The sequence below is a fragment of the Symphalangus syndactylus genome, chromosome 16, assembly GCF_028878055.3.
Source record: "Symphalangus syndactylus isolate Jambi chromosome 16, NHGRI_mSymSyn1-v2.1_pri, whole genome shotgun sequence".
NCBI lineage: Eukaryota > Metazoa > Chordata > Mammalia > Primates > Hylobatidae > Symphalangus > Symphalangus syndactylus.
The window spans coordinates 40,084,041-40,107,054 of NC_072438.2; the positions used below are offsets into that span (position 1 = coordinate 40,084,041).

The following is a 23,014-nucleotide window of genomic DNA, read 5'->3' on the forward strand; positions in this document are numbered from 1 at the left end:
CATCTCCTCTTCAACTGGCCAAAGGTTAAAAAGAGAAACCAGAAGATACTGCAGGTGGGAACAGGAGACTAAGAGAAATCACTGAGTCTACCCAGTGACCCTGTTGGCCTCTCACGTGGCACTGAAGTAACATAATGTGAGCATTCTATATGTGTTTTATTAAATGCCCAAAGAAAGATATATTCAAGGCTGTAAGAAGGTAACAAAATGGACTTCGTCACTTGATTCTCGAGTCAGTGATCCAAGTTGGTGGCATGCAGTCAGTAAACAAATAAAGATGATTACTATTATTATATTCAAATGAACATTGTACTGTAGTTGAAAAGATGAGAAATAGAAATATTTTCTAACTAATCCAAGCCTACGAAGATAATCAGTTCTAATTAAAAGAGCAAAACCCAAGTTTTGATTGGCTTACCTGTCTGGCTACTAAACACTATCCTACCAACTAAACCGTTAACAATTTATCTTATTCTTATGTAATATTCAGGGGGCTTTATGAAGGAACAGTTTATATTTATATTAACACTTTCCAAACTTAGGAATTCCTAAAATTTTATGGAAAAAAAAGTTTGAACTTAGTGTTGCTGCTTTTGTAGGGACATAATAGACATAATACGTTTGATCTGGTGAATTTGGCATTTTGGATATGACACATTATACAATAAATACTTATGAGGTAGGAAGTGGGACTCGGCTCTGGAGGCAGGGCCCGGACACCAGACCAAATTGAGGACTAGCTAAAAAAGGGATAGGGAGGAAGCAGCTCTCCATAAGTCACCCCCACCAGTGTGCCATGTCAGTATACCATTGCCATGGCAACACTGGGTTGGGGGCTGTTACTATCTCTTTCTATGGCAATGAGCTGATTACCCAAAAGTGACTACACCTTACCTAGAAGTTTCTGTGTAAATCACCCCTTAATCTACATGTAATTAAAAGCAGGTATAAATATGACTGCAAAACTGCCCTGAGCCGCTACTCTCAGCATGCTACCTGTGGGGTAGCCTTGCTCTTCAGGCGCAGTCACGGAGCTATAACACCTCAGGAGCTGTAATACTGCCACTTTAATAAAGCCGTTTTTTTTTCTACCCTATGACCAGCTCACCCTTACCTTCTTTCCCGGGCAAGCCCAGAACCCTTGCAGGATAAGCCCCACTTTGGGGCTTGTTGGCCCTGCATCAGTGTGGTGCCTGGCCAAGGGCAAAGAGAGAAGATGGTGGCACGAGAAACAGCAAGAGAAGTGGCAGTTAGCAAAACCATAGTGAGAGAAGCAGCAGTCAGCGATTCGAGGTTCGGCAGTTGGCAATCAGCAGGTGGCATTGGTAAATGGCTGGTTGGCAGTCAGTGGTAGGGAAGTTGGCAGGATGGCAGTAAGCAAGACGGCAAGAAAAAGCGATCTGCAGCACGACAAGCTGGGAGACGATGAGAGGTGGTGAAGCAGAGCTGTTAATACCTAAAAGCTAAAACACCAACCAAAGGCTCTTTTCAGAGCCATCGTTTTCCTTGGCCAACAGGGGAACTGAGCAGACAGGCAAGCAGCCATAGTGCCACTGTTTCGTGTGAGACTTGTAGTTCTGATCAGCAGGTGGGTGGGTAACCAGCCCCTGTGCCAGCCTCTCTCACCACTGCAGCTGAGCCCATCAGCAGCCATAGTGCCACTGCCTCGTGTGAAACACGCTGCTCCAGCTGGCAGACTGGTGGATTACAGTCTCCATGCTGGCATCTCTCACCATGGCAGCTAATCCCACCCAAGCTGAGGGATCCTGGAGAGATCATCATGCAGATTTCCATGTGGAATATTGTCAGTACCATTTGGCTCTGGTGGATGGGTGAGTGTTCCCTCTGCCCCCACCCCCATAGTATCAGGAGAACTAAGGAATAAAATAAAAGCCTTTGGCCAGGTGATCATTTTGAAGCCCCCACCGTTCGAGTGCTCCAAAGCATGTCCTCATCACCCCTTCCCCCGTTCCTTTCTCCTCTGACTCCATTTTACTGTTCCATCTGTCATTTTATTTTCAGTTTTAAAATGTATGTTTTGTTTGCAGTCTTATGTTTGCTTTTAACTTTCTGTTACCTGTGTTTTGGCAATTGTTTAAGGCAGGACACTTGGTTTTGAGAGGTCCCCCATTTTGTTGGCTCTGGGATGTTACAGTCATATTGTTTGGTGACCGCAACTTGGTCATGGGTTGACTGTCAGCCACCTCCTTGGGTGTCCCAGGGGTCTTGGCATTTGATGTGGGAAACTTCATTGGCTGAAACTCAGGCACTCTGGGTTTTCAGCATTGGTTTTAACCACCCCTAGATGCTCTGAGGTATTCAGCATTGACATTCTTTCTTGGACTGTGAGTTATATACCTTCCCCCTAGGGATATATCGGTCTTGCCTTTTGATGCCCTGAAGTTAGATACATTATTTTTCTAATAGCCAATTGCAAGCCCCTTTCTGTGTGTTGTCTCACAACTGCCTTCCTCAAGTTCCTCTTGGTCAATGGAACTGGGAGTTCCCAGGCTCCTGGCCAGATTGATAGCCATATACAGTGGTAGACAAGTGGTGACCTGAATTTCTTTTTTTTTTTTTTTTTTTTTTTTTGGTGTCTCTGCCACTGGGTAGGTGCTCCAACAGGTCAGAGCCTCGGAGGTCTTCCCTTTGGGAGCACTATTAACTCCCTTCCCTTCCTCCCTTCCACTGTCACTATTTGTTTAGCCTCTCTCTGCCCAACCCTCACTCTGTGGAATGTAGACTCAACATCCAACTCCCCTTTTGTAGCTGGTAATCTACTTTAGTAACACTTTGCTATGCATGTTTTGTAGAAAGTGGGAAATTAGAAGGGGAGAGTAACTAAGCATTTGCTAAACGTAGGCTAACCGTAACTCCCTGTAGAGATCTTTACTAGAAATGTGGACAACAGCAAGCATCCCAAAAGCCACTAGGGTATTCTTTAGACAAATGGACCAAATTTCAATTATTGGACAAATTGAAAAGAAAGAAAACTCATTTACTACTGTAATAATATTTGGATGCAATACAAATTGGTAAGCCAACAGATTGACATAGGCATGGTTCTTTACGTTATAATGGTATTGTACACTTACATTGGCTTTGTAAAAATTAAGGAAAATGAGAAGTTTCTTATGTGCAGGATTTTATGGCCCTCTACCAAGATCCTAACCTAAAGGCTAGCTGTAGAATGTGTCTGGCTCGTGATACTCCCAGGCACCCAGAAGCTTTGCCGAACATCCTAGATGACCCCTTCCCAGCTGCCCCCCCAGGAGGCCTATGCTTCCCCCTCATTCAGAACCTCCTCAGTCCCCTAGTTCTGAGGGGTGCTCCACCAGTCCTCCAGCACAGGATTCCACCCAAGGTCATCAGACACCCCTTCCTCTTATCCAACAAACCCTGGCTCATATCCCCTACTGCCTGAGAGGTAAGCCCAGTGAGTCCACCAGGAGTGGGTCCCCATATCAGACCCCCAAATTGAACTTATGTCCATTCCAGAAGATAGCTGATGAAGATGGAGGAACAATGAGTATAGGTGCCTTTTTCCATGTCTGATCTGGCTTTATGACAGGAAAAATTTGATCAGTTTTTGGAGGATCCAGGGAAGTTTGTAAAGGTGTTTGATAAGTTTACCGTATCTTTAACTTAACTTAGCATGACATGCAAATATTATTATCCACTTGCACCATAGAAGAAAAACAGAATTCTAAGTACTGATCAACATGCAGATGGAGTGGCTGTGCATAACCCAGGCCATGACATTTATTGTGTGGCAGGAGGTGCAGTTCTGCACTGCTTCTAGCAGAGGTTCTCCATTAAGGCTCTGACAATGCAGCAAACTTCTGCCTGGACATCCAGGTGCTTCCATACATCTTCTGAAAACTAAGCAAAGATTCCCAAATCTTAATTCTCTACTTCTATGTACCCACAGTCTCAGCACCATGTGGAAGTTGCCAAGGTTTGGGGCTTGCCCCCTCTGAAGCAATGGCCTGAGCTGTAGCTTGGCCCCTTTTAGGCACAGCTAGAGATAAAGCAGCAAGAATGCAGGGCATCATGTCCTGCACACAGCAGGCAGCCCTTGGGATGAACTCAGGAAACCATTTTTCCCTCCTGGATCCCCAGGCCTGTGATGGGAGGGGGTACTGTGGAGGTCTCTGAATGCCCTAGAGAAGTTTTCTTCATTGTCTTTGTGATTAACCTTTAGCTCCTGGTTACTTACGCAAATTGACGTAGCTGCCTTGAATTTCTCAGCAGAAAATGGGTTTTTCTTTTCTATCGCATCATCATGCTGTACATTTTCCATACTTTTATGCTCTACTCCCTTTTAAATGCTTTGCCACTTAAAACTTTCCTCTTCCAGATATCCTAAATCATCTCTCTCGAGTTCTAAGTTACATAGATCTCTAGGGCAGGGGCAAAATGCCACCAATCTCTCTTCTGAAGCATAGAAAGAGTGACCTTTACTCCAGTTCCCAACAAGTTGCTAATCTCCATGTGAGACTACCTCAGTCTGGACTTCATTGTCCATATCACTATCAGCATTTTGGTCAAAGCCATTCAGTAAGTCTGTAGGAAGTTTCAAATTTTCCGACATTTTCCAGCCTTCTTCTGAGCCCTCCTAACAGTTCCAACCTTTGCCTGTTACCCAGTTCCAAAGTCACTTCCACATTTTGGAGTATCTTTATAGCAGCACTCGACCCCATTGGTACCAATTTACTTTATTAGTCCATTCTCACACTGCTTTATAAAGACATACCTGAGACTGTCTAATTTACAAAAGAAAGAAGTTTAATTGACTCACAGTTCAGCATGGCTTGGGAGGCCTCAGGAGGTTTACAAAAATGGCAGAAGGGGAAGGGGAAGCAAGGCACCTTTTCACAAGGCAGCAAGAAGGTGAAGCGCAAGTGGAGGAAATGCCAGATGCTTATAAAACCATGAGATCTTGTGAGACTCACTCATTATCATGAGAACAGCATGTGGGAAACCACCCCCATGATTCAATTACCTTCACCTGGTCCTGCCCTTGACACATAGGGATTATGGGGATTGCAATTCAAGGTGAGATTTGTATGGGGACACAGAGCCAAAGCATATCAAAGAGAGTCTCTGATGACTGGATAACTACCATTTATGTAAATATAAAGAGACATGAACCTTTAAAACAATAATCTCATTAGTAATTAACTCCTGTTGTACTGAAACTCAGTTCTTAAATAATCAGTCATATGGTTGACAACTAAGTAGAACTCAGTGGTATTTGGTTAACTACAGTTTCTGTGTTTTTTTAAATGCCATATATCACCTTTAGCCAGATTTTTATTCCCCATACTATCTTTCATTGACAAAGTTTAGATAGATAATTTATATTAATAATAAGGGTTGTGAAAAGAATTTAAAATGGCTCCTGATTCATCAGTCTACATACATTATACTTATAAATTTGAAGTATATTTTTACAAAAAATACATTGTATTGTTTTTGATTTCTTGAAATTAATGACACATGGATGACACGTATGACATCATTAGCCAGAAAATACCTTCATTTTGAATTTTATATACCCTTAATATTCTGAATAAATAGGTATTGAATATGCATACATACAAAATGCATGCTTTGTTCCTGTAGGTTTCATGTAAGTAATGAATGATAGAATGCTACCTACTTCTATCTCTCTGCTTTTAAGATAATTTTAAATTTATTTAGAGTTTCAAATATTAAAGTTTCGGAATGAATCAATCTCTGTGGACTGCACAGAGGGAAACCTATTCACTTTTTTGTAGTTATAATTATAGAAGGCCAACAAAATCAGCTACAGAAAATATTTGGTAAATGTCTGAGTTGAGCACTATGAAGTTCTAAGCAGCACATTGCCTTTAGACAGCCTGATTAGTCTATACAGAGAGAGTTCTCTAACTATACAATGTTGAAGAAACCAGTCTTTAACAACTATTGATTGTTCTTTGGTAATACTTATTTATTTTTCAAATCATACAGTTCATTATGAACTGATAGGAGTCCTAAATATACTCTATTCTAAATACCTCAGAGTTGAAGAAACAGAGTTAAGAAATGTTCAAGTATTTGATCATGTTCAAATGCCGAGGTTAGCATCTTCATTTTTTAACTCCCAGTGCAGCGATTAACAAACCATAAAAATCACATTTTGTAATAAGGGCACAAAATACAGAGTATGAATTTTCACTGGAAAAGCTTAAAAAAACTTGGAAAATATAGTAGGAGAAATCTATGAGAAACTTAAAACACACCTGTTTTTATTGTATCCCTTTAAGAGGATTATGAAAGGTAAGTGGTGCTTTCAATTCTATTATTTCCTCACTCATATTTTTCAAGTTCCTAAGAGTCAACATATCTAATTTACTTTCCTTTGCTCCTTTTATGGTGGTACAGAATGTACTAAATGCCAATTATACCAATGATAATTAATTCTAGTTTTTCTAAGATATCTAACATGTAAATAATATGCCCATTTTAAAACTGAAACTATGTACTCAGATTAACAAACGGTATAATATGATTCACCTAGTAAATGATATAATCGGGATATTAACCTTTGTCTGAACTTTCAAGACTTTCTTTCAATGCTGCTACCTGCATTCTAATATATCATCTTTGTTTTCATGATTTTTATACTTGTGCTCATAAGGCATCATGAGACTATAAGATTTCTACAGTCAATAGATGCATTTGTCTCTACTATTGCACATTAAAGTTTTACAAGTGTTTGGGCAGAACTTTGGATATATCTTGTGTGTCAAACCTGCTCTTTTCACCTTTGTTAATGGCGACTCTATCTTTCCAATTGCTCAGACAGAAAACTTACGTTTTTCTTTAATTTCCTCTTGGCACTAACCTTAATGTGCATTCAGTGCTCATCCACTTCACAGCTTTTTCTTTGTTATAGCAGTGATACCAGATGCCCTCAACTCTCACCTGAATCATTCCAATAGTCTCCATCTCCTAACTCGTCCTGACTGTTTCCGATCTTGCCCACATTGATTCTATTCCTAAAAGAATTAACAGAGTTATCTTTTTAAATGGCAAATTAATCATATCTTTCCTCACTTCAATTCCTCCATCTCACTTATAATAAAAAGTGAGAAACCTTAGCATGTCCCAAAAACACCCAGGAAACTGGATCCAACCCTCATACACATGCAAACAGATACAAACACACTTCCGACCTTATTTCCCCACTTCCTCTTTAACCCTTTGCCCCAGTCAATATGACCTCCCTATTATTATTCTCAAATCAACTAGAATGACACTGTTGAATCAGGGCCTTCATAATTATTGCTTCTTTGGCCTGGAACTCTTTCCTTTCAGTTGTATGCACTGCTAACTCCTTTATCTCCTTTAAATCTCTGGTAATATTATAAATGTGGTTATCTTTAAATACCTTATTAAGACAGAAATCAATTATATAGTTTGGGTCTTCCAGAAGAAGACTTCATGAATTACCTACACTGAAGAAACAGCTGTTTAAAAATTCAATGTTTTGCAGAATGGTGCATTTGTAAAATAAAGTAACCATTGTGTGATAATGTAAAATTGCTATAAAAGTTTTTAAGCATTTACTCTCACTTTCTGTATTTATCTCAGTATACTATTGCCACAAAGTTATGTAGACCAGCATTGTGTCTCATCTTATATTCCATATGAAAATAGCACAGCTGCTGGGCGCGGTGGCTCACGCTTGTAATCCCAGCACTTTGGGAGGCCGAGGCTGGCGGATCACGAGGTCAGGAGATCAAGACCATGGTGAAACCCCGCCTCTACTAAAAATACAAAAAATTAGCTGGGCGTAGTGGCGGGCGCCTGTAGTCCCAGCTACTCGGGAGGCTGAGGCAGGAGAATGGCGTGAACCTGGGAGGCGGAGCTTGCAGCGAGCCGAGATTGCGCCACTGCACTCCAGCCTGGGCGACAGAGCAAGACACTGTCTCAAAAAAAAAAAAAAAAAAAGAAAAGAAATGAAAATAGCATAGCTACAGTCAGTCATCAATTTCTTTGACACATAAAATCAAATACAGAAAAAGGAAATAAAACACAGCTGTTTTAAATATTTAATTATTTTTGATTTAATAATCTAACAAAAAGAAATTATCGATTATTATCTTACCTTTTAATGTTTGGAGTACCAAAAATTGTAAGAGACAAGGAAGTACTATAAACTCTGCATATGCATACATGTTAGCTGGGGATCACGTTACAGTGAAGATTCTATTTTAGTAGACACGTGATGAGGCCAGAGATTGTGCATTCTTTTTTTTAGTTTTATTTCTTTGAGACAGAGTCTCACTTTGTCACTCAAGCTAGAGTGGAGTGGCACGATCTTGGCTCACTGCAACCTCCGCCTCCCAGGTTCAAGAGATTCTCCTGCCTCAGCCTCTGGAGTAGCTGGGATTACAGGCTTGTGCCACCACGCCCAGCTAATTTTTGTGTTTTTAGTAGAAACGGGGTTTCCCCATGTTGGCCAGGATGGTCTCAAACTCCTGACCTCAGGTGATCCACCTGCCTCTGCCTCCCAAAGTGCTGGGATTACAGGCGTGAGCGACCGCGCCCGGTGGAGAGTCTCCATTTTTAACGGATTTCTCCGAGATGCGGTTCCTAGTTCATACTTGAAGTAGGAACGGCTGGAAAGCAGAGCATGAAGTAAAGATGAAAGTGCCCACATTTTATTTGCAATTCGTAAGCCTCGAGTGGTTTGAATGAGAAATAGAGAAAAGTGAAGAAAGAAAAAAAGGGAAAGAAGTGAGGAAATATGATTCTTTACGACATTCACTGCAAGGAGTTAAAATTGTCAAAAAAGTTTCACTGATGTGTAGTCACAATGAACTAAATTTTTCATGAAAAGGTGCAAGGATGAAGTTAACCCTGAGAGAGAGAAAGGCTCTTGAAGTTAACCTTGAGAGAGAGAAAGGGATTATCTTCAAAGCTTGTCAATTCTCACTCAATGAACAGCTGTTTCCTTCATGCTTTTCAGTGTCATCAGCTGGCCCCTCAGTGACTTCTTAGAAATCTAGATGCTTTCATCATGGGGGCAGTATTTCAGCTAAGCCCAAAAGTATAAGGGAACCACCTAAAACAGGCAAGGTGCTAAGAAAAAGAAAAGAGAAACAATGTGTAAGAAGGCCCAATATTCACAACAAATACGTTATTTCTCTCTCTTCCAAGCTTGTTTTACTTTTTCCTCCATAAAAGGTTATCACCACTTGATGGTGAATATATATTTTATTTATATATAAAATAGTTAAATATAAATATATTTATATTATAAATTATATATGTTTATAATAAATATATTTATTTATGTTAGGTAATATATTTATATTATAGTATATGTATATATATAATATATAAAATACATATGTAATATCTTATATATCATATATGTGTATATATGCATGTACACGTGTGGGTATATATGTATAACAGGTTTGTTTTTATTTTCTTCCATTATAATAATATATTATAATTGAGAGCAAAGATTGTTTTTGTTATCTAGCCCCAGAATAATGTCCAGCACCTAGTAGCTGCTAAATAACACTATGGTAAATAAATAAATGTGTCAGTAAATTTTAAAAAGTATCTATATGAAGAGATTGAGTCCAAAATGAAACAGTCAAAATGATTTTTCCCTTCACTCTCGGTTATATAATTTTTCCCTATGGCAATGCATTTTCCTGTGCCAATTCTTCAAATCAGGGAGTTACACAGAAATTCACCTGATGAAAAGTTTTGGATTAGCATTTCATTTGCTATTGCAGATTAATTAACCAAAGCCAAAAATTAGCATGGTTTGTGTTTGGGGCAATTTGCAACAAATCATTTTTTCAGAAAATAATATCTCCCAGGCTAACAGAAATTATAAAGTTCTGATAAAAATGAACAAACATATTTTGCTGAATTTTGATTATATTTTCCCTTGATTTAGAAAGTAATTTAAATCAGTTTCAATACTGTCACTATACAGTTCATTATTTATAATTTAATTTATTGCAAATAGGACTATTTTTATGAATTTTAGGCATAATTTGAAATCATACTCTAACTAGGTCAAGAAACCTTTCCTTAAAGGATAGATATAACATATTTTAAGGTATATTACTTAACAATTTAAAGCACCTTATTTTGACATTATAAAGTAGTATTTATTAATGTATCTGACATTGTAGCTTCATGGTAGCACATTTATGAATCTCCTTTTCATTTTGTTCCACATTTATCAGTAGTTTTATTTATATAATTTCTGTTTCCCAGTAGAAATAGTGGGAGAAAAATCAAATTAACTTTGTTTTATATTTTTGACTGTGATGCTTAGATGTTCCTTTTATCAAATTCAATATGTGATGCATTTTTTCAGTGTTTACAGTACATGCTAATATCACAGATTGTATTTCTACAGATAATTCTCTTACTAAGAGACAGAATTATAATTTCACTTACTCATGTATTTATCATTTATTTTGTGATTACTATACATGTATTACCATAAAAAGCATTTATGGGCAGACTGAAAACATTGTATTATCTTTATATTTCCTAAACAAGAGATCATTTTGCATTAATAGTTGCCATGACATAGAGAGATACTGTATTGAACACTGCAAAATAACATAGCTGTTTCAAATATAAAATATCTGTATTGAAAATTTGTCTTGCTTGTTAAGAAACTTCAGTAACACTTTGACCTGTTGCATCTTTTCTTGTTAGGAGAAGGATAATTTTAAAATAACTTTATATTTTAGTGACTGTATCTCAAGCCATAGGTAACCTGTAGACATAAAAATAGGTTGGGGCAATATTTGCTTTTATAATCCTTCATTAATCTACAACAAAGAAATGTCAGAAATTTGTAGATTTTCCATTCGTGTCTTTTAATAGCTTTTATTTCTCTGCCGAGATTTTTTTTATCTATTTTTCTACCTCATTGTTATAATATGTAATTTTAAATATTTGCTAATATTAACTTTTGGGTCATCATGAGTTTCCTTTTTCCCTTTGATTGGCTTTGGGTTATATTTTTCTAATTCTTATTGTGCTGAGTATTTTTATTGTATTCTGAACATTTTGAATGTTATAATACACAGTACATTTTATTATATTCCTCAGAAGAATGTTAATCATTTTGCTTAAAAGCAGGCAGTTTTTGTAAATAAACTCACACTGAATACTCTCTCACACTCTTAAATGACATCTCCAACCTCCTGTAAGTTTGTTTAAACTTTAGCTGGTATCCATCTTGCATATATAGGGTTCAGAGATATGAGCAGTGTTTATAGGCAGAAATTAGGTTCCACATCTTTGACTGTCATATTCAAATAATCCCCATCAAGTGTCCGTATAATGATTATTTTCTGTCAGAAATTTAGGCATCTTGTTTCTGCCAGCTTCCTACTTTTGTTCAGTCTTTAGTGGTTCCATGGAATTTCAAAAATGTTCAGAGTTTATAGTATTTCCTTGTCTCTTACAATTTTTGGTACTACAAACATTTAAAGGTAGGATAATAATTGATAATTACTTTTTGTTAGATTATTAAATCAAAAATAACTAAATATTTAAAATAGCTGTGTTTTATTTCCTTTTTCTGTATTTGATTTTATATGTCAAAGAAATAATGACTAGCTGTAGCTATGCTATTTTCATATGTAATATAAAATTATTCTGTCTCAAGTTACATCTTCTCTTACCTATAGAATTTTATGCCCAATTGACTCCTTGATCATTGTAATGTCTGTCTGACATCTCTAATTAAATGTTACATAGGCATCTCAAACTTAATAATTTCTAAAAGGCATTTGTTAATTTTCTAACAAAATGTTTCAGCCCTAATTCCCATCTCAGTGCCATTTACAAATACCTGAAGTAAAAAATCTATGGCTTTAACTGTTGAATTTTTGTCTCTCAGTCTCTAAGTCCAGCTATTATTCAATCTTATAAACCAAACCTTGAAACAATAATACGAATAAAACCCACTTAAAATTGCTAATAGTATTCCCCTATTATAATTGTAATGTCAGTAGTTTTGTCTTCCCTCTCACTCCTGCTAATCTTAATTCATGTATTCTCTTTTTGCCTGTATAGGAAAGTTAGTTGTTGATCAATTGTATTGATATCCAACAGCCAGCTTTTGTTTTATTGATTTTTTACATTATTTTTCTGTTTTCTATTTCACTGATTTCTGGTCTTTATTTCTGTGTCAGTCTGTTTTTGTATTTCTATAAAGGAATGTCTGAGACTGAGTAATTTATGAAGAAAAGAAGTTTGTCTTGCGGTTCTGCAGGTTGTACAGGAAGCGTGGTACTCTGCTCAGCTTCTGGTGAGCCCCAGGAAGCTTCTAATCATGGTGGAAGGCAAAGGGAGAGTAGTGCCTTACATAGTGACAGCAGGAGCAAGAGAGAGAGAAGAGGGAGGTCCCAGATGCTTTTAAACAACCAGATCTCTCATGAACTAGCTGAGCAAGAATTCACTTATCATTAAGGGGATAGTGCTAAACTATTCATGAGGGATCTATCCTCATGATTTGATCACCTGCCACTAGGCCCCACCTCCAACAATGGGAATCATATTTCAACATGACATTTGATGGGGATAAACTTTCAAAACATACCAATTACTAATTTCTTTCCTCACTTTATTTTGCCCTTAATTTGGCCTTCATGTTTTTTTATGGTGGAAATTTATATCATTGCTTTATGAACTTTTCTAAGATAGATATTTAGTGCTCTAATTTCTCTTTAATCACTGCTTTAGCTGTATCCCTTAAATATTCATATTTATTGTGTTCACTTTTACTTAATTTCATAGACTTGTTAATTTTCCTTGTATTTTTTTCTTTGACAAATGAGTTATTTAGACATCTGTCACTTCATTTTAAAATAAAAAGATTTTTTAGACATCTTTCTGTAAATCATGTCTAACTGCATTTCATTGCTGTCAAGACACACACTGTATGACTTCAATACTTATACATTTGTCAAGTCTTATTTTATGGGCTATACAATTGTATATCTTGGTAAATGTTCCTTATGAATTTGAAAATTATGTGCACTTTCCTGTTATTGTGTAGTTTTTACAGTGTTCTATGGGTGTCACTTTATCCAAGTTGGTTGACGGTGTTGTTTAAGTCATCAGAATTCTTAGAAAATTATGTTTACTTATTCTACCAATTTTTGACAGAAGAGTGTTTACATCTTTGATTAACTATAAACTAACAATATCTTCTTTCAGTCCTATCATTTTTGCTTCATGTATTATGAACGTCTGTTATTAGGTGAATAGAAGCTTAATATTGTTATGTCTTCTTAATCAATTGATCATTATAAAATGACTTTTAAAAATATCTAGTAATATTCTCTAATCTAAAATCTAACTTTGATATTAATAGAAGTAATTCTAGCCTTCTTTTCATTAGTATTATCATTGTAGATATTTTTCCACTTATTAAATAGCTTTATTATAGTCTATCTTAAGTAATGTTATACTACTTCGTATACTATAGTATAAGAATTTAACCCTAGTTTTCGATTTCCACTCTCTTGGACTTTGTGCCACATTTTAAAGTTTAACTTATTTACTCACATTTAAAATGAGTTTCTTAGCTCTTGCTTTTATACCTGATCTAACTTCTCCTTTGGTTAGATGTAATTAGACCATACATATTTTGCTGTGATTATTTTATAGTTGAGCTTAAATCTACCACATTGCTGCTTTTCATTTGTGACATCTATTCTTCGTTATTCTCTTTGTTTTGTTTCTCTGTGTACTCTTGGGTTATTTTTAGGACTCCATTTTATGTCATTTTTGGCTCTTTAATTATGCCTGTTTGTACTTTATTCTTAGTGATTGCCATAGTTTTTACACTAAATATCGTTATTATAGTTTACCTTAAGTAATGTTATACTACTTCTTATACTCCAATGTACGAATTTAATCCCATAATTCTTCCATTTCCACTCTTCTCGACTTTGTGCTGCTATGGTCATACATGCTAATTACACATATGTTATAAAACCCACAATACTTACTAATGCTTTAGCTTTTAACAATTATTTTAAAAGAGTATTTAAAGGGAAAATATAATATTTTATATTTACACTCATATTTAACATTTCTATGAATCTTCATTCATTTACATGGATCCAGATTTTTATCTAAAATCATTTTCTTTCTGCCAGAGATGTCTTTCAAAATTTCTGATAGTTAGTTTGACTCACAATAAATTTGTTCAACTTTTGAAGATATAGGAAAGTATTAACTTTTCCTTTTTTTCTTCCTCTTTTTCTTTGCTGAGTATGGAATAAGAAGGCATTGTATCACTCTTTTCTGGCTTGTTAAACTCAATGGGAATATTCTGTCATTGTTTATTTGTCTACAAATAATCTGTCTTTCTCATTCTGGCTGCTTTTAAGATTTTCTTATTATTTCTGTTGTTAAGCAATGTCATATTAGTGATTTCATGTAATAGCCTTCATTTTTTGTTTTATTTTGTTTGTGTGCAGTTTTTTCAGTTTCTTGAATATACATGTTCATAGTTTTCAACAAATTTCATAAAATTTGAAACATTTTGTCCGTTACTTTTGTCAAATATTTTTCTGAGCCCCTTTCTCCTATAAGAATTTTAATTATATGTATATTAGGCAACTTAAATTGTTACATAGCTTACTGATGCTCTATTCTCGTTCTTTTTTTTTCTGTCTTTTTAATCTTTTGTTTCATTTTTTATGATTTTCCTTGCTGTGTCATCAGGTTCACTTATCTTCTCTTCCATGTTGTTCTGTCTGTTGTTGATACCCCCCAGTGCACTTATTAGCCAAGAAATTATATTTTTTTAATCCAAAAGTTTGATTGGGTGTTTTGTTTTGTTTTTCCAATATTCTCTGTTGTTAACATCTCATGCTTTCCTCCTCATTCTTGAACTATCAAATATGATTATAATAACTTTGTTAATACCCTTGTCTACTAATTATAAGATTTTATCATTTCTCTGTCAGTTTTGATTTTTTTTAAGTTTTTTTTTTTTTTTTTTTTTTTGACAGGATCTTGCTCTTTCATCCCAGCTGGCTGGAGTGCAGTGGCGGGATCTTGACTCCCTGCAGCCTCTGTTTCCCAGGCTCAAGGGATTCTCCTGCTTCAGCCTCCCAAGTAGCTGGGATCACAGGCATGCACCACCACATACGGCTATTTTTTGTATTTTTTAGTAGAGATGGTATTTCACCATGTTGGCCAGGCTGGTCTCAAACTGCAGACCTCAAACGATCTGCCTGCCTCAGCCTCCCAAAGTGCTGGGATTACAGATGTGAGCCACCATCCCCTGCCCGATTTAACTTTTGTCTGCTTATAGGCTACATTTTCTTGCTTATTTGTATGCTTGGGGTACAGATAGTTTATAATGTATCTTTTTGAATGCTGGATATTTTGTAATTTAAAAAACACATTTTATTTCCATTTTGAGACACAGTGAAGTTACTAAAAAATAGTATAAATCTTTCAAGGCTTACATTTAATCATCAGATGAGCAGGGCAAGAGCAGTCTTTAGGTTTAATCTTTTTGCCTACTAATGAGGCAACAGAATTCTGAGTACTCTACTTGATGCCCCACGTATTACGAGTTTATTCAACCCTTGCTAGTGGAACACAAACTATTCCAAATTCTATGATCTCTTACGATTTTTCCAGACTCTTCTTTCTGGTGTATCCTCTCAACACCCTCTTCCTGCCTTGTGCTATGTAGTCACAGATATTTGCTGATAATTACTCAAGTGAAGTCTAGAAGGGAATGCTTTGCAGGTCTCCTGAGCTTCCTGAACTGTGAGCAATAATCTAATTTCCATGCAGTTCACAGTTATCTACTCTGTAAACTCTGAATGCCATTGTGGCTTGAAAATCTTCCCTCTGTCTCTCCAGTCCAAGAAGACATCCTGCTCTGTTTGGATGACCTCTCCTAGTAATGTGGCCTGGACACTCTTTCTAGGCATTAAACTAGCAAAATGGAGGGCTCACCTTGTTTTTTATTCTTTCACAACAGCTATCTAGTGCTGCATATTAACCAATGTCTGCAATCTATTTTTTAAATATATTTTGTCAATTTGTTGATATGTTTAAGGCAAGAGATTAAATCATTACTTGTTACTCTGCCATGGCTTAAAAGTCTGAAAATGGTGATCAAATTTAGATTTGTAATGAATGGATGTTGAAAGCTGTCTTTCAATAATTTGTTAAACTTTTTCTGTCACTTTATTTTCTATTAATTAAAGTTAAGATATTATACATACTAAAGAAGCTAATTTTTTTACCAGAAGGAGAAGGTCTTCAGCCTCAGGCACCTAACAGGTATGGAAGGATTTTTCACTGCAAGTTGTATGAATGTGAGTGCTCTTAGTTCAAATATGTATAAAAGAGTCTGCAAACACCCCAGGGCAGGGCAGCTATTCCAGTTTAAGAATACCCTGAATCAAATTATTCTTTAATTTCGATAGAAAATGTGTAGACACAGCGGGAATCTGTTACATTTATTATGTTAGTTGAGTTGTTAGTGAAGACATTTACCCTAGTCTATTTATAACAGTAGCCTGCTAGCATATCTCCCAAACTGAAACTGCCTCCCTATTAATTCCATCTCAAGGCAGTCAGCGAAGATTTTGTATTTTTTTTCAGGCAACAACTACATCCTTTTTTCTTTTCATCCTTCTTCTTTCTTTATTATTTTTAGTAAAGTAAATCATATTGGAATACCTCTCTGATAAAAATCATTCACGACATTCTTATCTGACTTAGACTAAAATCCAAAATATTAACCGATACTAAAAACCCTGCATTATCTGCCTGCTTATTTTAATGACCTAGTAGTTTGTCCCTCTTTTTAAATATATCTTCTTTCAAATTAACTGAGTGTTTTTTATGGTATTGTTGCATTTCCTTGTTTCACTATTAGCTATACTTTTCTGTATTATAATTTGATATTTCAGCCTTAGGTTTTATAGTATAAATCTTTACACTTTTCGCCATCTTCCTTAAAGTAATGTTATGACACTTCTGATACAAGAAATTGATAGCTCTGTATTTCTATGTCATTTCTTCCAGCTTGTATGCTATTTCTAAAGGAAATACTTCAGAAAGAGGGAAAATATTTCTAAATTGAAATCTAGATTAATTCAAGAAAACGAACAGTATTAGATATGATAATGTGAATTCTCAAAATTTGAGACAGGTCTCGGTTAATTTAGAAAGTTTATTTTGCCAATGTTGAGGATGCGTGCCCATGACACAGCCTCAGGAGGTCCTGTTGACATGTGCCCAAGGTGATCAGAGCATAGTTCGGTTCTACATATTTTAGGGAGACATCAGACCTCAATCAACATATGTAAGATGAACATTAGTTTGGTTTGGAAAGGTGGGACAACTCAAAGTGCAGAGGGGGCTTCCAGGTCATAGGTAGATACAAGACAAATGGTTGCATTATTTGAAGTTGCTGATTAGCCTTTCCAAAGTAAGCAATCAGATATGCATTTATTTCAGTGAGCAGAAGGGTGACTTTGAATAGAATGGGAGGCCGGTTTGCTCTAAACAGTTCCAAGCTTCATTTTCCCTTTAGTTTAGTGATTTTGGGGGCCCAATATAATTTCCTTTCACACTTCTCCCCTTTCATTTTAAAATCTTTTGGATAAAGCATTTTAGAAGAAAATGAGCCTCTGTTTCCCGGTTTCATCTGAACTCTTATAACTAGGATATTTTATTCCTAGACAGGTAGGTATTGAGTTATTAGGAAAGCTCATTTTTAGAAGGTTGTGAAGTCTCATGTTCTGTGAAGATAAAATAGGGGGAGGAAGGGAGAAAAACAACAACAAACAAGATAACAATTCTGGAAAATTGATATAGGCCACATTACTCCTAAGTCCATGCATCAATAGACAGTATGAAAGTGGTGTATGTATGTAAATAGGTTGCCATTATTTTCTTCTGAATTTAAGTTGTCTGGCGTCAGTTTGCAGGGCTTCACAAAAGTATAGCTTAGGTTTCGGTAACTCCAAATTAGGAAAAATGGGAAAAACAAAGTTGAGAACTTGTAGCCAAGAAAAGTTAGAATTCCATCCAAAGTGTAGAAAATAATAAAATTGAAAAGTATTCAGCAAGACTAAGAATCTAACAACAGCTGTACTATAGTTTTTGAAACATAATTTTTCTTTCTCCAGTTACCCATTTTTACTAAAAACAAATCATGATATGACTGATTTGCTTTATTACACTTGGCCTAGTTACTTGTATACAGTGCAGCAAGAATAATTACTTTTTACATGGGTTTTTAAATTGGCTTTGATGGAACTTTGTTCCATAGAAGGAGAATCTCAGATAAGAGTTTTTTGAAACCAAGCCAAGCCATAGAATTGTGCCATCAAATACCTATGAGTTGAGTGATCCTTTCGTCTTTAAGCTCCAAGATAAACTTAGGGCTCCCGGGCCAGTTAGAAAGTGACATTCTTTACTTACCACAGGTCAGGAACCCTGTACAGTGAAGGTATGAGGCCAGTTTCCCAAGGGGCTTTATTGGCTTTATAAGTCAAGTTTTATTCCTTAAAGGAAAGACATCATTCTAGTCAAAGCCTTGGTAAAATAACCAGTTTCTCCAATTGTGTCCTGTTGCAAAATGAAAACAGATTCTTATTGCACTTATGCAAATAACTGTATTGCCATAAGTTAGGAATACTCACAAATAGTTTTCAAATTCTGGAGAAATCAGGTAGAGAGATAAAACATATGCTCTAAATTTTGTTCATAAGAGTATACCAGATTTTATACTAAACCTGACCAATAGCTCAAAACAAAAGTTTCATTGACTCTGAAAAAAAAACAAAGAATCCACAATGTTTAAAGCAAAAAAACTCAAAGAGATTACTTTAGTTTTCTAACAGTTCAGTTTATGCACTTAACTTCTGTTCTGCTTGATATTCATGAACATTTCGGCTCTCCTTGAGAGTTCTGAAAGGTTTTTCCTCTATTCTAATGTCACAATCTCCAAAGTTATCAGAAACTTCCATTTTAGAATACCTGTTAGAGTTCTATAGCTGATAATAAAACCATCTTCTAAGGAGGATCAAAACAGGACAACAATTGTTTGTGGATAACAAAAGGTTTTAGGGCAGCCACAGTCAAAGACACAATTGACAAGGAAATTTGTTACCTCTGTGGCACACAATAACTTCACATAGCAATTATAATTATTACTGACAACATATACTAAGTCATATCAGAATTATAGGAGTTTCCCGTGATTTTGGAACACATACCAATAACATTTATACAAATATGGCCTAGAGTAAATCAAGCACCATTTCAAATTTGAAAATGTTTCCTGTATAATTTTTGTACCAAATAAGCCAAACTACTTCATTTTTTGACTTTAGGGAACATAATATCTTAAAGGGTTAATTAGGTTAGAAAAATATACAACCTATAATCTTATAATTTGATTTTGGAAACTTTGTCAAATATCAAAGGTTTAAAATTCTTGATATAACAAAATAGGATCCTTCATTTAACCAAAGTGATAACAAGGATTTCAAAAAAGGTGAAAACCTTCATTCTCTGAGACAGGAGACTAAATATTCCACAAAATAAGCCCTAATAAAAACAGCATTAAGCCAATTAAATTTGTTTTTGAAAATGTTATAAACAATCAATAAAATTTTAATCTTGACCATAAGATACAACTTCCATAAGCCTTTTATAACCTTTATAAACCTTATTAAGGAGTCAGTTAATGCTTCAAGTAAATCTTGTTAATTTGACACAGGGGCCAATATGCTGATCGTGCATCAGTGTGTCTTTAACACTCATGATTAATTTATAGAGTAAATAAACTTATTTTATCCTTCAAAATAGGCCCTTACAATTTCAAGCACCCACCTCTTCTGGGATAGTCCCTGGGTCTTGAGCTAAAATAGCTTTAATTTCTGGCCTTGTGTCTCAGGAATGTGCTAATTTTGATTGGCATCTTCTATGGGGTCTGAAGATGGCAATTTAATTGCTGTTAGTGTTTCAAATTTAGTAGGATTGGTGTCCTTTTGATCCCAGGAGTCAAAGCCCTGTAGGTTAGTGTCACAGTACTTTAAAAGCACACACAGAGGGATATATGGATGTAATAACCTCAATTTGTTTAAATATTAATCTCATTTTTTCCTAAGCAAACTAAAACTTACATAATGATATACAAACTTGATTTTATAGAAATTTTTGTTGTCGTTGTTGTTTATAAATCCTTCTATTGTGACTTACACTGACTGTTCATGGTAAGCTTGGACTTTCTGGTTTGTCCTGAACATCCTACTTTTTAAAACAACTAGTCATTTTACTCTAAGACTAAATTTATCATACAAGAGCCTTTCTTATCTGAAATTATTTCCCTTTAAGCTTTTTTACCAAAAAAAAACCTCTATTTTTTACAACTTTCTTTCTTTTATTTCCTGGTGCTTTTTACCTCATTTTTATAGATGACATTTAAATAAGCTTTTAAATAGACAAAAATAGTTCACTTTTTTTTAAGGACACAATTTTTTAAAGAGTCCTACAAATATATTTTTAAGAGAAAATACCCAGATAATAACATATGTATTATTTAATTTAATATAAATTTAAATTCTAAATTATGATGAGTTTCTCTACAAGTATTTATTCTATTATTTTTTCCTAATTATTTCATTTCAGTTGTTTGCCTAAATTATTGATAATATATTTGGTTGTCATTATTTAAAGTTATAGAACCATATTGCACAATTATAACTGAGATAGTGAAAAAGATTTGACCTCCCTGACTCCATCTGTCTTCTAACCTCCAAGCTGTCCTTGTTTATTCCTGGGTGTAGGCTGAACTAACTTTGTGAGGAACTTAGTTTATAGTTTATCTTTGAAACAGAGATGATAACAGTCTTTTCCCAAAACAAACCATACTGTCTGTGGACTAGACCACCTAAAGCCACAAGGTTAAAGTTATGGTAATATTGCTAAATTCAAGATGTAGCTATTTTTATTAAACCAATATAAATGTCTTATTTATTAAAGATTACACAGCAAAGATCTTTCTCTCTTGGGCTAAGTGTATAGTTTTGTAATCCCTAAGCCAAATTTTGACATGTTACAGTATTTGGCAGGGATAAGTATGAAACTGCCTGATTGATAATTGCAAACAAAAATGTATGCTGGCAATTCTTAAGACATTTCTAACATTTCTAATATTACTTACCAATAATTTAAAGCTAGCTTATTTATTAAAGATTTTACTTAAGTTATGTAAATTTGAAAAAGCATTTGACCAGTCTTTTTTTATGATAAAGTGCTTGATTCAAGCACTTTTCTTTTTTTTCTTTTTCTTTAATTACCTGTTTAATCTAGAAGTTATAGGACTTTGCCAATGGTCTATTTCTTTTTATTTTATTTTACTTTAAGGTCTGGGATACATATGCAGAATGTGCAGATTTGTTACATAGGTATACATGTGCCATGGGGTTTGCTGCACCTATCAATGCATCATCTAGGTTTTAAGCCCCTCATGCATTAGGTATTTGTCCTAATGCTCTCCCTTCCCTTGCCCCCGACCCCACAACAGGCCCTCGTGTGTGATGTTCCCCTCCCTGTGTTCATGTGTTCTTATTGTTCAACTCCCACTTGTGAGTGAGAACATGAGGTGTTTGGTTTTCTGTTCCGGTGTTAGTTTGCTGAGAATGATGCTTCCAGCTTCATCCGTGTCCCTGCAAAGGACATGAACTCATCTCTTCTTGTTGTTGTTCTTGTTGTTGTTCTTGTTGTTGCTGTTTTTGAGAGGGAGTCTTGCTCTGTCACCCAGGCTGGAGTGCAGTGGTGCAATCTCGGCTCACTGCAAGCTCCGCCTCCCGGCTTCACACAATTCTCCTGCCTCAGCCTCCCAAGTAGCTGGGACTACTGGCGCCCGCCACCATGCCTGGCTAATTTTGTGTGTGTGCGTGTGTGTGTATTTTTAGTAGAGATTGGGTTTCACCATGTTAGCCAGGAAGGTCTGGATCTCTGGACCGCATGAGCCGCCTGCCTTAGCCTTCCAAAGTGCTGGGATTACAGGCATAAGCCACCACTCCTGGCCAAACTCGTCCTTTTTTATGGCTGCATAGTATTACATGGTGTCTATGTGCCACATTTTCTTTATACAGCTTATAGTTCATGGGCATTTCAGTTGGTTTCAAGTCTTTGCTATTGTAAATAGTGCTGCAATAAACATACATGAAGCATTCTATTTTCTTATCCCATTAATTAGAACTCTTTTATATATTTTCAGTAGTGAAAAATTATGTATCCAATACATAAATACATAGACATATTAGGTATGCCAACAGAAGTACATCTTATAGATTTATAAACACCTCTTGTTTTCCTATCTTAGACTTTCAGATTCACAAGTCTAGACAGTTGTCAGCTAAATTGCATTAAATTTGCATATTAAAGGAAACAGCTCAGGTGAAAATCAAATAGCAAAATTTACATAATAAGATATAGAGAGAAAAAGTCTGGTGGTATTAGAGGGAGATTAAAGATGGATGCCAAATCAAACATAAAAGTATGGAAATGTATCATAGGATTGTATAAGGAGACCAATTTTATTTACATAGGGACTAGCTATCTTTTAACTGGATCTCTGAGCCCTGGTCAGAGCCCACACTGAATCCTGAGTTTCCAAAAAGGAATAATTTTTATGAGATTAGACCATGTGATGCTTTTACAGTGCACTTAAATTTTTTTTAAAACAAAAACATTTCTAAGTTTCTAAACCATATTCTTCCTTAAAAACCTAAGAGTAGCCTCTGTTGCAATAACTACTTTAGGCAAAGAAAAAAGAAACAGGTAACACAGTACAAGTAAGCAGTTTAATAGCTAAGATGAACTTGTCTGTTTACATTCTTGGGGTTCCACAAGGAAAAACAGGTTTCTTCCCCAAAGGGAGTCTGGCACCTTCTTTATTTTCTTTAAGGAACTC

The 23,014-nt window shown here is 35.6% G+C and overlaps 1 long non-coding RNA gene across 1 annotated transcript in view; it reads left to right on the forward strand.

The window, feature by feature from the left end:
* The first annotated feature begins 1,261 nt into the window (after window positions 1-1,261).
* Window positions 1,262-23,014, forward strand: part of LOC129464973 (uncharacterized) — a 67,962-nt gene continuing 46,209 nt past the window's right edge. The window contains exon 1 of the long non-coding RNA XR_008651817.2: window positions 1,262-1,832. This is a non-coding gene — a long non-coding RNA (uncharacterized lncRNA). The remainder of the gene's footprint in view (window positions 1,833-23,014) is intronic.